Below are 17,826 nucleotides of genomic sequence, written 5' to 3'. Positions count from 1 at the left end.
CTGTCATGAAGAGTGGATGAGCTGCTATTTTTGGAAGTTCTGAAAATGAAGCCCTGTCTTTCTTAAAGAGGGAAAAATAGCTCTTAAAATGTATCAGGACGTAGATATTTACAACAAATTCCTCATCATTTGGTTCCTTAAATGGACCTCGGAGGGGCTAGGGTTGACAGGGAATTTGTGGCAAAGGCTTTGGTCTGTAGTTTGGCTTAACTTTCTCTGAATTACATTTAAAAAAAATTACTTAGCAGGTAACAAGTTTCCTTAACTGGTTGACTGCAGGCTTTGCCTGTATTTAGGGTGTGAGATGCCTATTTAAAAAAGCAGGGCATAAATAAAAGATATAAATAAAATATCATTTCCACTAAGGTTTATCTTTTTTTTTTTAATGCTTTCTAGCTTTTTCCAAAGGTGTTGAAATCTGCTGAGATTTATTTTGATGAAAGTAAGTGGCTTCTCGTTATCAGGCAGTGAAGATATTCTGCTATTGTTTACTGTTTGAGCAGGTCTGAAAGGTGCCATCTGAACACTTATGGTTATAATAGGCAGAAATAATGAAAAGTATTTTTTTTTTTTTTGCTAGTGATGTCCAAAGCTTTGATTTACCTCTTCAGAGGGTGAAAGATTTATTACTGACACCTATGGTGGTTTTGAAAGATAATGGATGTTGAAGCCCTAATGGTGAGAGACCTGAGTTTGATCTTGGGAGCAGTGGGTTAGTGGGTGAAGGAGAGTTTTGGACATGTAGACCACAGCCATGGCCATTGGGAGGCACATACAGAGAAGGAGGTCACCAAGTACGGAAGTCCTGGTCATCAGAGGATGTTCAGATTAAAATGATCACCTTAAGTTGCTCTTTCCAAAATGCCATGTTGTATGTAGGACATGCCCCTGCAGGGGCAATCGTGGCCTGATTGTGCCCATATATCGCAGAAAACCCTGGGCCAGGAATAAGGGGACCTAACTGGGCCTGATGTTGGCCACGAACGTGATCTTGAACATGTTGTCTGCACTTTCTGGAGCCCAACCGGGGCTGGATTAATGTGACCTTGGGAGCAAATTTCCCAAATGCATTCATTGTATTTAAACATCATTCGTTAAATGTTTAGTCATTGGGCATCTAAGTATGAATAAAGCTCAGTCCTTGAGCTGGTGGTGAGCTAGATGTGAAAGTGAATATTTACAAAGCAGTGCCGTAAGAGGCATATTGAGGAATGGATATAGCACGATGGACATACAAGTCAGGAAGTCATTTCTCTTAAGGGTAGAAGGCCTAATCAGAAGAAGTTAAAGGAGATTGCTTTTTAACTTAGTTTTGTTCAACAGGGAAACAAGTGTGTTCTATATAAAGGGTCAGATAGTAAATCTTTTTGGCATTGCAGGCCATATGGTTTCCATGGCAACTACTCTGCTGTTGCAGAGCACAAGGAGCAATGGGGCATGGCTGTGTTCCAATAAAACTTTATTTACAAAGACAGGCAAGATTTGGCTCGTAGTCTTTAGTTTGTTGACTTCTGCTGTAGAAAGGCAATATATAAAGATGGGCTTCATTCAATACCTAAGATTGTCTTGTAGTGCTTTTTCCTTCTTTGGGGTTTTAATAAACATGACTTCACAGCTTTATATATGTGTGCGGATGTATAAACCTGGGGGTGTATATCAGAAAACTTCTTATCCTACTGCATTTAACATTTACAGATGTACTGACTCAGCTTCCAATTCCTACACTGACAACTCGTTGGCTGAGGGTTTTCTCCGGCTGCCAGAGCTGCTGGGCCTCGCATAGGGAGCAGGGCAGGTATGCTGGGCAATTAATATGACCCTGCTCTCCTCCAAGTTTTCAACCAATGCCCAGCTGGAGTTGGTGGATGTGTCCCAGTTACTTCCCCCTGGGGGAGGAGTTGCTTTCAGCATGGGGTCTGGGGACTGCCTCTGAGTTCCCCAGTAGGAGGAAGTCCAATGGCCCACAGTAGTAATTTCCTTCTCAACACACTTCTTTTTGGCTTCTTACCTTCCCTGTCTCATGTACCCTCTTCCCCTACAAGTCCACGGTCATCTCCCACGTCCCTGCTTGTACTCAAGCCCATTGTAACTTTTGCTTCTGGAGGAATGCAAACCACACCAATCTTCAGGGCATGGTGGACATACACTAAACTCTATGTGTGGTTACTTGGTAACTCCTGATTCAGAGATGCTGCAAAGAATCTTTCTCCAAGCAGGGCAGTGGTGCATCTGCAGAACTGAGTACAGGAGACTTTGTTTGGATGCAGAGACCCAATAATGAAAAACATTTTCCTAACTATTGACAGATTTGCCTATTTTTTGACCAGCGACTGTTGCAGAGGCCACTGACCCCCTCCTGAGCCCCCTGCAACTGCTGACCGTGCCTGCCTGCCCCCACCTCAAGCACCTGCCTCCATCTCTTTTCCTCCCAATTTGGAAGTGCTGGTCTGGGTACAGGTGCAACCTGGACATGTTGAATGATCAGGGTCAGCAGGTTTGGAGAGATGGGCTCCCTGGGATGGGTCCGGAGGACGTAAGGCTAGACAGGCTGGAGACAAGAAGGGGGTCTGCTCATGATGGGCCCAGATTGACTGGCTGAAGAATGTGGGTTTATTTTTGTATCCAGAGTTGAGCTGCTGACAATCTTTGAGGAGGGAGTGGCAAGAGTGTTCAATAACATTCAATACGTACTTGCTGATAGCCTGCCATGTGCCAGATAGTGTGGGCAGCACGTCAGTATGGCAGCCGGGTGCTGGAAAGTCACCGCCTTTGTGAAACCCTTCCTGAACCTTCAGGTGGCCAGTGGCTCTCTGCACCCACTATTCCCTCTAAATCGGGCACCGTTAGCACTTGAGTGAGTTTGTTAAGTACTACCTCTTTCCACCCTCCCGCCTGTCTTATCACCTCTGCCTTGAGTTTTGTGCTACAGTTAGCCATAAGTAACAAGCTTCCCTCATTTCCGCCCCCTAGAAGTGACATTAGGTTCATAAGAACATTGAGCTCAGCCTTTAGGAAGGAGAAGTCATCATCAGTCATCAACATACTTCCTGACACAGGTGGTCTTTTTGACCGAAGACCATTGACCATCTGATAAATGCCTGAGTAACTCTTCTACCCCAGGTCTAGGGACTCTCAGCCTTTTGGAATGAGAGGAACTCCATTAAGTATTTCTTAATGCTTAAACATACACAAAAGTATTAACAGTGAAAGCTGTCATCGTGAACCTTCATATACCCTTCACTCAAATTCAATAATTATCTAGAATTTCTCTGTTTTGTTTCCTCTATTTTTTCCTTTTTGTTTAAGCATTTTAAAATGAATTCCAGCCATTGCCTCATTTCACTTGTACATATGTGAGTATGCATCTCTCAAAAATATGGCCATTTTCTGATGTGACTACAATGCATAGTCACACCTAAGAAAACTAATCATAATTCTTTACTATCATCTAATACCCAGTCCATAATCAAATTTTCCTGATTATTTCAAAAAATGTCCTTTTTTATTGTTTGTTTGAATCTGGAATTAAATAAGATCCACATATGTCATTTGATTGCGGTGTCTCTGAGATTTTCCTGCTGGAAACTCCCAAAGTTCTGAGATTTGATCTCACTTTGGGGAAATCTAGACTTGTGACAATCCTTCTTTGACAATTTCCCCCCAACTCTTCCTACTCCTCTTCACCCTATTATTCTTCCTCCTTCTCTTTGACATTTTTTAATGGCAGAAAATTAAATGTAAATAGTTTTGGTGGGGACACTGAACTTGAACATGTGTTCTTACCTTAGAGTGCCAATTCTTTTCTTTGAAGGTTTTGCCTAGTGGTTAGAGCATCATGAAAAAACAAAACTACAGGTGTAAACCTGCATCTTTTTACCCCTTACAGCTTTGGCCTGATTACCTCCAGCAGTGAGTTGAAACTTTTCCCCAGTGGATCGAAACTAAAGAGTAAGTAGTTGATTCCCACTGTTCTCGCTACAAATTTTCAGCAGGTCAAGGCCAATTCCCTGTTTGTTTTAAGCTTAAAACTCCTCCTGAAGTTTTAAGGGATGAAAGGTGGGTGTGCAATTGAAGTCACTGGATATTGTGTGCATGAGATGGGAGGAGGAGTTGAATTTCATGGGCTTTTCTGAAGCTTTCTCTCTTAACTAAAAATGTTGCCATTTTCTGGGAGGTTTGCTCTGTGTTGATTGGAGAGACTTCTCTTCAAGTAGGTGTGACATTTCTATAAAAATCGATGATTTAGAAACAGGTATCTAAAATAAAGGTGCAACTTTCCTTTCCATCTGGTTAAAAGCCTACTGGGCTGGTTTTGAAATCTCCATACATGTTTCATTTAGCTTCAGTGGGTAAAAATTGTATTGACTCTGTACTTTGGAACATGTAACAAATACCTTTTGGAATGCCGCAAAAAATAGAATAATTACCTAGTCCTATGTTTTCCAAATTGGTTTTGTGGTATTTACTTATTATTTATTTCTTTGTTTCACTTTTAGTACTGGTGTTTATTTTTCCTTTTATCTTGGAAGATTTTCATCTTTACTAAACCTGATTACCTAATCCTGTGGAAGGGAGGGTAATGAATGTGGTTCAGCACCACCTTACCCATGTGTCAAGTTGAAACTTGTTCTTTGAATATCAGAGGTAGTGAAGCTTGTAGGAGCATGATGATGTTTTCATTTGAATTTTGAAAATTAAAAAAGTCAGGCACTAAATATTGACACATTGAAGAGGGAGAGGCGAAATCCACTTTGAAATCCAGCCCCCACCCCAACAAACTCAAACTCAAACGTTCTTCTTGAAAGTTCTTAAACTATAAAAGGATTAACTTCTAAAGTAAGTGAAAAAGGGGGAGAGAAAAATAGGGAGTAGTATAGAAAGACTAATGAAAACTTAGCACAGGGCTAGCACGTAATTCCATCTCACAAGAAAAAAGCATAATGGAGAGTGAGGAGCAGAACCATTTACATAATAACTTCCTAGCAACAGCTGTAATGAACAAATACGGGCAGATGAGTCAATTCTCTGAGACACAACCTCACAGCAGAGTTTAGAAGAATGGGGAAGAGGAGGCAACAATCAAATAGCTGAGATTCCCTGAATTTGGGTTATGGTCTATGTAGTTTCAGACCAGACCACTAGCTCTTTACTATTGTGGCTAACACTGATTTAGCAAAAGAAAAGCAATCTGGCGAGATAGATATCTCCATCCAGGCATAGGCAAGGGTGAGGGGGTGCTCAGAGGGCCACCTTTTCTGGGAGTGAGTGGTTAGGACTACTGCCTGTGAATTTCCTGGCTTGGCTTGAACGCCACTAATATGAAAACCCTCCTGCTTCCTGCTCTTCTCTTCCTCCCCCTCCCCCTCCTCCCTTTCCTCCTCTTCCTTTTCATTCCCCATAACTGCTTCTGTTTGCTGAGTGCTTCCTTACTCTACCAGGTGCTGTGCTTGGCCCTTCACATATACTTATTTTGACCCTCACAACACTCCTGTAAACGTAGCTATGATTATCTCAATTTTACAGGTCAGGAATCTCAGGCTCAAAGAAGGAAAATCACTTGGCCCAATTTCACAGTTAATAATAATCGAAGTAAAAACAGTTCATTTTTATTGAGCACGTCCTGTACTATGTGCCAGGCACTGGGCCAAATGCTTGGCATGGATTGTCTGATGCGACTGTGCTCAGATTATAGAGAAGGAAACAAGACACAGGTGACGGCAGATACTTTGCCCAAGGTCAGATTGCTGCTACGAGGGAAAGCCTGAACTTGAATTGAGGCGGTCTTGCCAGAAGGTGGGAGAATAAGGATTCAAACCTAAGTGTGCTTGATGTTAAAGCCCACACTTGCACCTTTGTAACTCACCATGTCCCTGGGCACGTGGAGGGCAGAGGCAACCTTGTGGGCCAATGATCATGTAACCTTTGATTCTTTATACGTAGCCACTCCAGTGGAGGTATCAACACTATTAGTAGCCAAATGGGGCTTCTGGCAATTGACTAAGGCCAATCTTAGACAAAATCAGAAGAGAATTTGTGTGTCTGAAAGTGTGTGTGTGTGTGTGTGTGTGTGTGTGTGTGCTCGCGCGCGTGTACTCCAACCCAGCATCTCAGGCCCCAGGACTTTCTCTTAATCTTCATTAACTTACTCTTTGCCTCATTTGGATAACTGGCTGGCTACTCTTTGAGGAAGTACTTAGAGCCACAACTTTAACACCTACAAACTAATCAAAGCCTTCTCTTCCCAAAGCAGCACATTTATATTTTTTTAGGTGCAGATGTTTTCAGTGCTTTAAACAAAGTAAGTGACTAATGTAGATTTTCAGGGGCTTGGTGGGCAGCTGGTGGAGATGTCCTGAGGTGTATGTGTGTATCTACGTGGGAGCAAAGAGTGGCTCAGAAAGGATCTTCTGGGGAAAAGAGACAGACTTTTGTCTCTCCAAAAAAAGCCAAACAGGCCCATGTGGCTTATTCTACCAACGCGACGATCCTGGGGCCTTATCTTCTTTCCCTATTGGCTGATGGGAAGATTCAGTGGGGGGCAGGGATCCAGGGAGAGGCAGCCCAAGGAAAGTGGGTCAGTAGGCTGAGAGACAGGGGACAACTCTCTATTCAATTTCCTAGATCGTGCCCTTTGTGAAGCTGCCTACAGATGCAGTGGCGGCGTGTTCCAGTTTTGCAGAATTACCTTCCCTGGTTGGAATCCAAACCCCAACCTCTGCAGGAATCCTTCCGGATCAACACCCTGTTCCCTTTCCTCGCTTCCTCAAGCTGTTCGTTTTCCTCCAGCTCTGTTGTGATTTGGGGCGTCTGAGGAATTAACTGTTTCTCCAGCAGGTCTTTGCTTAACCATAGGTGACTGAATGTCTGGAGTCCCTTTGAAGCTGGCTTGTCTCTCTGTACACCTTTGAGTCCCCTTCTCTTAAAGGGGAAAGCTTCTTGGGAGGGGCCCTCTTTTCCCCTCCCTGCAGGCCTAGGGATGTGGGAACTGGGGTGTAATTAACATGGTGGGCAAGAAACAGGCGCACAGGGACGATTCCTCCCCTGGCTCCTGGTGTTCTTGTCGCTCCACGGGGTTCCTGGCTGCTGCACCTGAGACCATCACAAAGGCCTAAAGGTGAACTAGTTGCTGCACCGGGGGATGTGGTACCACTAAGGCCAGGTGCTGGGGCTGCTCAGAGAAAACCAAGAAAACCCGGACAGCGGAGGTTGCTGGGGGATGGTGGTGTGTCCTCAGTGGAGCTCACCGGGCATGTGGGCACCTCCTTCTGGCAGCCATCAGGGCATACCAAGTCTGGTGGATGGCTCCCCTGCGGCAGCACTCCTGGAGTGCAGGGGCCAAGAGGTTACAACCACCTTCTTTTCTCCAGCCCTGGTGTCTGAAGGTCATTAAGCTGGAAATCGTTGCTAAAATTTTATCTCTTTTTTTTCTGACATTTTCTTTCTCTGTCCCACACTAACCCCAGCATTTGAAAAATTCTGTGATTTCCAAGCTTGAAACGGTAGGCAAGAGACCCTGACATGACTCTTGTTCTTCCAGCTTTCATTTTGGGCCCAACAGTGAATTTTTGCATCTGAGACATTTTGAGATTCTGCTCCAGCAAATTTCTTAATTTCATTCTAGCCTGGTTGGGAAAAAAAAAAAAAAAAGAAAGATTGCAGCTTACCTTGCAGTAAGAATTCTCTCACCTCCCTTTCAGAGAAAGCACTTGACAGCAACTAACATCCTATATTAATAGACCAGTAATTGTTACATTTCATACCATGTAGGTTTCCCTCTGAAACCTCAGTCACATTCAGATACTGTGCTGGGGGTTTAAATGAAGCAGCTAATGTGCTGTTCCAGCAAGCATTTCCCTACCTCTGATCTTTTTATTGAACCTTTAAATGGAACTTGTGCTCCTCTGGGTAGGAGCAAGGCCTTGAGATGGAGTTCCTCGGTTCAGCTGGGTTCTTTAGCGAAGATTCTAAGATCCCAAATTGCATCAAGAGACGCATTTGTAGGTGTGGGTTTCAGATGAAAGCATGAAGTCTCTCTGACTTGCTAAACATTGTGGTTTTGAATCAGGGGTTTGGACACAAAGCTGACAAATCTCCCAAAACCAAAGCTCTTAGCAGAAATCACCAGCTTTAATTTGCATATTGGCTTTCGCCGTGAAGTTTTAGCTCAACCCTGTTTCAGTGGCTACAATATTTTCTGATGTTTAACCTGAAACCCTCTTGCTCTTTCCAAAAAAATCTGTGGCCTCAGACAGCCAAGGCACCTGAGCTATGTATGGTGTGGACACTGTTACTTCATGTACTTAAGGGCTGGCTATTCCTCCAGACTAAATAAATCTGGTGCCACCCTCTCTTCAGTTTTTAAAAATATCCTTTTGCTGACTTAAAAATCAAAAAGAAAATGCAAAAAGCTTGGGCTTTTCTTTATTTTTTCATTCTCTCCTTTTAATCTTTGCAAAGGTGTCACCATATATTTCAGTATTCACCAGTGAGGTTATGTGTTTTTTAACTAATGATGATCCCAGTTGGCACCATAGACTTAAATTTGACATTTACAGTAGGTTTGACTAAATGGGTCATAGTCAGACCAAAAGAAGCTACGTAGACTATTCACCATATCTGTCACTATCTTTCCCTATCCTCAGAACCCATGCCAGTATGGAAGGCAAAGATTCTCTTTAACAGCAAATGGTGAAAAACATGTTTCTTGCTTTTTCATTAAATGTTAAAAGAGAATCAAACCAGGTGGCAACAGGTACCTGTTCCACCACCCATGGAGGGGGTGCCGGGTGACACAGGTCTGTGCCTGTGTATCTAGGGCAAACTGAAATTGTAACCACTACTACCCCCTGAGCAAAGCCCATTTAGTTCCAGAAGTTGGATGGGTTGGCAAACGTTTAAATCACTACCCAGGGTTTTGCAGATGGCGTCTTCACTGCCGAGTCTCTTCTCTTAGTCACATAGAAAAAGAAAAGGAAAGGAAGAAGGAAAGGGGAGGTCACAGATGAGCTGATCATTGCCCAGGGATGTGAATACCTGGCGGGATGGTCATTTCGGACTTGGTGAACACATGACTCCACGACTACAGACAGGTAAAGAACTTTTAGGTGATGATGAACCAAACAAGGAGGCTGGCATCTTTGCAATTCTTAAATAAGGGTTTTGTACTCACAGTGTTACATGTGGCCCAGATAGCTTACGGCCGCTTTCGAAATTTAAATATGGTATAAGAGAGTCTTATTTAATTACTTATAGTGAAGAAATCTCTTCAACTGCTGGTTGGAATATATGTAAGCAGATCAGACGTCCTGCAAGTTTTGATCTTGAATACTGCTATAATTGAGTATCCCACATAGAATGTTAAGGTGAGGGGTCATTCTTATTGAAATAAGTTCTAAAATCTCTGATGCAGAAGGCTTTATCTGCTTGTCATTAAAGATGTTAGTCATGAAGAAAGTTCTTATCTTGGACACTTTGATAGCTGTTATAAATATTGTAAACGCTATTTTCTTATGCTGTTTTTGTCAAATCAAATTTCATTTGGAGTAATCATTTTCCATTCCGGTCTTAGAATATCTCAGGAAGCCTCTCATTCTTTCATTTAGTGCTGAAAACTTTTTCATTTTCAAAAGCTTTCATAGATCTTTCTAATATAACACTTTGTTTAAAAAAAGTCACATCACCCTTTGCTCAAAACTTTTGAAGGTTTTCCATGGCCCTTTGAGTCTTAGAATGGAAAGGGATCATAGAAATCCAGCCTCTCACTGGATACAGAAATTGTCTTCCCAGGAGTCTTCTTCTGTCCCTTGCTTATCACTTCCAGCAACAGGGACTTCACTGCCATGTGAAGTAATCAGGCTCATTATTGGAGAGTCAGAGATATTAACAGGTTTGTTTCTGTACAGAGGTGAAATCTATTCCTTGACGCTGGTACCAAATGGACCCAATTTTGCCCATGAAAACAACAACAACCAAAATACCTGCTTTCTTTGGATATGATAGTTGAAGACATTACTCTGAGTTAGGTGATTCTTTGCCAATTCAGGCTGAGAGCCCTTCACTGTTCCATGTGTCATGGTATCAGCTTCTGGGTACACTCTAGCTTAATCGTTGCTCCTCTCAAAGTGTGGGGTCAGACCAAGACCAGACTCATCATCTGGGCTTTTGTGAATTCCTTGTTAGCCTGTCTTCCATATCAGCCATCTCCATCGTTTCTGAGTAGGAGGGGATGAGGAGTGGGGAGAAGCAAAGTTAGTAGGGGAGAGAGGAAACAGGTGTGGAGCACAGAAAATACATTGAGAAACTTTATCCTTTGCTGCTGTGTGGATTCTGTCATGCAACTTTCCCCTGTCTCTCCAAGAAAACATCAGTAGAATATGAATTTCTCCCAGGTCTATAGAATTGGATTTTTTGGCTATCGTTAATTAAAGTGCTTTTTCCAGCTTGATGAGGAGGCAGGAGTGTGTCTGTGGGTAACTGTGAAATCCGTTCACAAAAATGTAAAGGGATGCATACACGCATATTTATATTGGTTTTGTCTTGATTTTTCATTGCCTACAGTTTTCGGTTACTCACGAGGCCTGTGAGCATTAAAATTCTAGATTACCATTGATTCATGAAAGAGAAGAATCTGGTACTTCCAGAACTCTGGCACAGTACTCTGTAATTGCATTATGTTTCATAATTGTTTGGAGCTGGGTTATTTGTCCAATTCCATCACACTTGATTATTTCCTTCCCTTGCCTTATAAATTGGATAAAGCTCTTATCAGTATTTGCTCAGCCGTAGGAAATGGCCTGAGTTTTTCAGGCTCTCGCATCATGCTTAAAGAGAACGTTAACGTATCTGAAAATACCAGGTCCAGTTCTATTTATTTAACACCATTACTGCACAGCTCTCTTTTTGACTCAACCAGTTCCAGCTGCAGAAAGCAAAGATCACAGTGAGTGGAAACCCATAAAACAGGAGCACTGCAAACCGGCAGATCTTAGATGGACAAACCTCAGTGCTGGCTGCCTGGGGTCAGCAGACAGGTGGTTTGGCAGAACAAGGCTATCTCTCCACTCCCGCAGGTGGGAGGCCAGGGGATCATCGTGGAGTTCCTTGTAGGGGGTCTCAGGTTCTGCTTGCACAGGGACAGAAGCACTCTGTCCCTGTGCGGCAGGCAAGGCTCTGGACCAGCGGGCATACTGGTATATTGGTACAGTGTAGAGTAGACGTCTGTTTCCCTTTATCTCCCCATCACCTGTGTCAAATGCTTTGATATATATTTGCTTTCCAGCAGCCTTATGAAGGACCCAGAGCTGGTGTGCTTCCTGTCTACAGGGGGAGAGACTGTGGTTCGGAGAGGTTTCATATCACAAGTGCCAGCCAGAGACGTCACTACATCTTGAACCTTTGCCTTCTGACTCTATGTCCAGTGCTCTTTCCACAGCGTTTTGCTAGTTTAATATCCCTGGGGCCAATGCTTTCTAGCTGGGAAAGAAAAGCTTTGAGTCAGAGAAAGGCTGAGACAGTTGGTTTTGAACTTCCTTGGACGTCAACAGTGATTTCAAGCAGAGGGAGAAGAGGACGAGGGCTCGGGCCTCTACCCAAGGGATTTGCTTGAGCTGTTTTGTGGCAGTTGTGTAGTGGAGCAGGGGACATTCAACAATGCAGCCTGCAATCTGGACATGAGTCGGGAGCTAAGACCCACACCTGGGCTTGAGGGCACAGCCTTTCTTGGCACTGCACTCTGTTGGATTCAGGTATCCTGAATCTGCGCAGCCCGTGGGTATTCGGAAGAAAAGAAGGATTTAAAAATAGCCCAACTTGTGTATGATAATGAGCAAGGACATCACATGATTTTAATGGAAGGAACCCTTAGCCCTTCCCGTGTTAGAGAAATTAGATATAATTTAAAAGAAAACACTCATTATTCTAATTTTCATTGTTAGCCGTGATATTCTTTACAATCACAATGTATCCCTAAGCAATTTTTACAGAGTTCAATAGTCTAGTTAAAAAAAAGGAATGTCAAAAATAAATAAATAAATAAAAATTTCTAAAAATACTTCCCAGGTAGGATTTATTTAAAATCCGCTTATGTATTAATATATACAAATAACAAATATAAACAATGTCAAGAAGCAAGAAACACAATCAAGTATTTAAAATTCTCTTGATTATTGTTCCACTAAGGAAAACCTTTCCTAAGTGAGCGTTCACTAAAATGAGTGCTAATATAGCATAATGTATTTTTTACAAGTGCATCTTAATTTCTCTTGTGTTTCTTTCCTTCTGCTTCTCACCTTTGCATCTCTTTGTATTGCAGTTTTCTGTTATTTTCTGAATGAGGCCATCTTTCTGAATCTTTGTCCTTGCTCCTGGTCTACCTTGTATCTGTTTCCTTCAGTATAAAAGTCCTTGGCTTGTATGTGACGCCTCAACCCTTGATTTAGCAGCAATGGCTGGTGGAAACATCTAGACCACAGATGCAGTCCTCCCTTGAGAACAGCGCTTTGGTCCCCAAGTGGCGTTCTGCCTCGTGCCCGTTCTCTCTTGGACTGGCCTTGAACTCTGAGTTCAGGGGGTTTGGCCTGACCTGTGTGAGCGGCATGGCAGATGGTGCCAACATTTCTTTCCCTCTTCGTAACCTTTTTCTCTTTAGAATTAGAAAGGACCACAAAAGTGAATGCAGATCCATTATAAGGCTTCTGGAGGAGTGGGTTACACCTGTCTTTTCTAAGAGCAGACAGGAAGAGTTTTAAATAAAGATGCAACCAGTAGTGTCGAGTTCCCTGTTCAGACACTGACACTTGCAGGTTTGTATCGGCCAGTGTTCCATCACTGGGGGACTAAGGTACAACATTAGTATCACATTGAAAGATTTCTTGGAATATTCTGGCCTAAGCCCCTCTTTCCACCCATTGAGTCAGAAATTCCATGGGGCCTTTGTCTTTGGAAAAAAGTTCTCAGGGGACACTGACGCACACCTCTGTTCAAAGACAATGGATTAGCAAAAGTTAGCCAGAGTTGTTTGGAGGCCATTATGCAACCAGGCTGTGCTGTCATATCCTCCAGGCCTTCCACCTCCTATGGGGCACCAAGCCATCACTCAGAATGCATGTCACAGGGAGGATGGGCTCTTTGGTGTTCAGGAAAATGAATGCTCAGCAGGTTTTGTCGTTCTTCACTGGGGAAAAAAGTGTAGTTAGGCTCCTTCACTGGGCGAGGGCAGGGCTGAGAGCCGTGGGCTGGTGGTACGCAGACTGATTTTACTCCTGACTCACTCCATTTCCCTGGGCTTCAGTCTTCTTGCAGGTAAGAAGATTAGATTGGGTCATGTGGAAGGTCTTCTGAAGTTCTAGGCTACTTTGAGTTCAACTTAAAAAAACAAAACAAAAACACTTGGTATTATACAAGTGACCTATTTTTATTGTAGAAAGCTATAAAACATTGGGATAAGCAGAAATGAAAAAAAAGGAAAGAAACAAATTCATTATCCTATGACCCCACCACTCTGAGATGACCTTTAGATATAAATTCTTTCAGTCCTTGTGCAAAGATAAACAGATATACACACATAACATAAAAAGTGCAGATAAACATAAAAGCACACATATTTTAATATAATATGTATTTTACTGAAAGGTGATCATATTGTGTACTGTCTTGTAATCCATCTTTTTAGTTAATGTAACAAAAACACAGGAATACCTTTCCACCCCATTAAATGGACAGCTGACACTTCTAACTTGGGGGGGCAGATAGCTTGGTGATCGACAGCCTGGCCTTGGAGACGAACACGGACTCCGTGCCTTATTAGCTATGTAACCTCGAGCAAATGACTTCACCTTTCTAAATCTTCCCATGGAAAATGGCCATGATACTAATGCCCACTTCATAAAGTGTCTGAGGGTTAAATCAGACAGTGCAGTGCCTAGTAAGTGCCCATAGCAAAGGTCCAATAAATGGTAAGTAAAATGCTGCATTTCATTTCACTAATTAATGTGCATAATATAACCCATCCTTTGTTACTGCTTCTTTAGATTTGTCTTTGCTTATTATACACACTGCTCTCATGATTGTTTTATAAATAAATATTTGTATAGATTCTTAGGACATACTCCTAAAAGCAGAATTGCCAAGCTAAAGGGCACGTACATTTTAAACATGTCAATATGTAGAGCCAAAGTGCCCTCCAGAAAGGTTATAGCCGTCTACTGGAGTGTCTGTTCCCCACATTGAGGGGATCTATTAGTTTCCTTTTATTTATGTTTCAAATTTAAAGGGAAGGTAAAATAGGGTGAAAAGTGGTGTCATTTTATTTTGCATTTATTATTACAAACATGCTCGCTTTGCTCACTTTTCTGTTGCAGTGTTTGCCTCTTTATTGATGAATATTCATACATTTAGAATAGCAACCTTGGCTTTCATTTGTTAATTCATGAGCAACAGCTCCACAGCCAAGCACTGGGTTCAGTGTTGGTGGTGACAAGACAGTCCCAGTTTTTGCCCTTGTGGATGTGAAGTTCAGGGAGGGAAATGGATAAAAAAAGAAATAATTCAAACCTGCAATAAAGGAGAATTACAGGGCTATTCTGGGAGACTTCCTGGAGGCGGTGATGAGTAGAGAGAAGCTGAAGAAAGAGGACTTAGCCAGGTACAGATGGGGTTCCAGGTGTGAAGAAACATATTTATTAGTTGGTTCTCTGCTCTTTTTTAAAAAAAATGGCTTATGGTCTTGTTGACATCTCAAGGTTTTAAAATTAGTAAAATCTATAAATATTTATATTCATGTATATTGTACATGGTGTTTTACTTGGAAATTCTACCCTCTGAGGTTTTTATTCTTATTTTTTGATACTACTAGAATACTTCATCTTAAGTGAGACAGGTATGTTTAAAATAAAGCACAACACTAAAGCGTTGTGATTCTAGAAGCGTTGTGTGGGGCTGGCTCATGTACAGTAAGACTAACCTTTATAATGCCTCTTAAAACCTATGGTCATGGTGACAGAAACTGGAGAGGAGGGAAAATGTCGTGATTCACAGGAGAATTCTAAAGGGGAAACGTTTGTTTTCAAGCCTCTTTCTTCTGAGCTATTTGATTTGTAGCACCTCATGCTTTTAACAAATCCATATGGCCCCAAGTTTTTCTGTTGGTATAAGAAAGTTTTCTATCACTAATTCATGCTAAGATGTAAGTGACTGAAGCAGCTGCCTGTTCCTAGTCTGTTTACATTTTAACAGAGCACCATAAAAAGAGAACAGTGCTTATCCATAAATGGCAGAATTTTAGCCATCCAAGTCAGACTGACCGCAGGAGATACAGTTTTGGTTAAATGGATCCCTACCTCCATTCTTGGACCTCCTCACAAAAGCAGCAGTTCCAGGCAGATGCTGAGGGATGAGATTTGAAAGTACAGAGTATACTGGTTAAGAGTGAACTCTAGAGGCAGAATACCAGGGTCCAATTCTAGTCCTGCTATTTACTAGCTGTGTGACTATGGGCAAGTTTATTAACCCCTCTGTGTTTCAGCTTTCTCATCCGTAACATGATAATGAATGATGGATGATGGTACCCATCTCATAGTGATGGTGAGAGGGTTGAAAGTTTTGTTGAATGTACAGTACCCAGAGCACTGCCTGGCACAAAGAAAGTGCTCTGTAGACAGTAGTCATCGTTATTGTGACCAAGGACCGTCCCTTGAGAAAAAACTATCAAGTTGGAATCCTTTCTTCACTTATGCCCTGGGAATTTTTATACTTTTACTCTCTTGGTCTTCCTCTTACCTCCCTAACTCTCTGTTTCTTTTTCTTTTTCTTTTTTTTAAACTCATCCATATCTCCGATTTCCCTTACACGTGATGTTCCCTTACACGTGATGATTCACACAATCCCATCCTCAGTTGTCATCTTTTTTTCTCTCACTCCTTTCTCCCCGGACCGTCTTTGCATCTCTCGCTTCATTTATCACCTCTGTGAGCTGGTTTCCCAAATTCACATCACCAGCCTCACCTGCCAGTTCGTAACATTTGTATATTTTGTCAGTTAACATTTGTGTGTGTGTGTGTACGTGTGTGTGAGAGAGAGAGGTTGTATGTGTGTGTGTGTGCATTTGCTGTAATGATAGAAAACACAACTTAAACTGACTTAAATGGTAAAGAAGTTTCTTAGCTGAAACATCCAGCGTATATGGCTGCGGGTGTGGTTTGACCCTGGGGCTCCCACGGTATAATCCAGGCCCTGGATTTTCTCATCTGTTTGCTCTGCCTTCCTTGGGATGGGGCTCATCATCTGACAGCTGGGAGTTTAGCTAGAATTTATGAGGTGCTCATGCTGCCTCTTTGTCCAGCATGCCACTGACGGGGCAAAGAGAGCCTCTGTTCCTAGCTTCTGAGGGGAATCAGTTCTACCACACTACATAAAATTGGGGCATCCTTTTGTGAAATGAAGTGGGAATGGATGCTGATGGGCAAACACAACAGAGAGTCACTATGGATGTACTGCTTTTCCTCAAATTCATCAAAACACAACCAAGCATGTACTTGATTCTTCTGTTCTGGCTTTGCTAATTCCATTTGGGACAGTTACTGTTTCTCATTTTCTGGGTTCAAAAGCTCAGCATTCAAATTTACCATTTTCTTTCCCTATCACTTCACTTTCATTCTAGTTAATGGGTCCTAGGATTCATTCCCACCTCAATGTCGATGCCCCACTCATGGGACCAGCTCAGCACAAGCCCATGTGCTCTGTACAACATCCTGTGGGCACTGGGGTCCACACTGACTTCATTTCCCCAACTCCTATAACAAGGCTGTCCCCATCAGTCACAAATTTTTTATTATATTCTGTTTTATATTGTTACTTAACTCTGCCTTACTTCTTCTCCTGCCCAACTGGATTTGGAATGCCTCGGAAGCATGTCGGGTATTTCCCTGAGACTCCCCATGCCACCTGGCACAGGTCTCTGTGGAATGGAGACTCAGTTGAAGCTTCTGTTGACAGAGGGAGCCCCAGGCCCCGTGGAGGCATGCTGGGGTGGGGTTCTCTGCAGGCAGCATGGAACTCGGGAGAATCAGGTCCTGATGGAGATGCCCAGTGGTCCACAGCCCGTGAAGAGATGTGATAAGGAAAAAGTTCTGAGGTCAGATAAGTTGGAGGACGGCTGCCTCACACAAGGGTAGCATTTTGTTTATGAAGTTTCAGAGCCTTGATAGGATAATATGCTTTGGGGGCTCTGTACACAGGGGATTCTTATGGGCTGAATTGTGTCCTCCCCTAATTCATACCTTAGAGACCTAACCCTCCCCACAATGTGACTGTATTTGGAGGTAGGATCTTTAAAGAGGTAATTAAGTTAAAATGAGGTCATACGAGGTCAGACAATTAAGTTCGCGAACTTGATTGCCATGATGTTTCTAACCTTTTTTTGATATCAGAGGAATTATTCATTACAAATTTGTACCAACTGGACAAACAGTTAACCAAGTTTGCTATTTGGAAGTGCTGAAAAAGCTGCATGAAAAAGTTAGACGACCTGAACTTTTTGCCAAAAATTCATGGCTCCTGCATCGCGATAATGCACCAGCTCACACAGCACTGTCTGTGAGGGAGTTTTTAGCCAGTAAACAAATAACTATATCAGAACACCCTCCCTACTCACCTGATGTGGCCCCCAATGACTTCTTTCTTTATCCAGAGATAAAGGAAATATTGAAAGGAAGATATTTTGATAACGTTCAGGACATCAAGGGTAATATGATGACAGCTCTGATGGCCATCCCAGAAAAAGAGTTCCAAAATTATTTTGAAATGTGGATGAGGCACGGGTGGTTGTACGTA

General features: G+C 42.5%; 1 long non-coding RNA gene across 1 annotated transcript in view; it reads left to right on the top strand.

Moving 5' to 3' along the window:
• The first annotated feature begins 14,495 nt into the window (after nucleotides 1–14,495).
• Nucleotides 14,496–17,826, top strand: part of LOC141571920 (uncharacterized) — a 128,704-nt gene continuing 125,373 nt past the window's right edge. Inside the window, exon 1 of the long non-coding RNA XR_012496963.1 lies at nucleotides 14,496–14,641. This is a non-coding gene — a long non-coding RNA (uncharacterized LOC141571920). The remainder of the gene's footprint in view (nucleotides 14,642–17,826) is intronic.

This window comes from Rhinolophus sinicus, linkage group LG05 (assembly GCF_036562045.2).
Source record: "Rhinolophus sinicus isolate RSC01 linkage group LG05, ASM3656204v1, whole genome shotgun sequence".
Classification (NCBI taxonomy): domain Eukaryota; kingdom Metazoa; phylum Chordata; class Mammalia; order Chiroptera; family Rhinolophidae; genus Rhinolophus; species Rhinolophus sinicus.
Note: the sequence above shows the minus strand (reverse complement) of the source record. Positions and strands in the feature narration are given on the sequence as shown.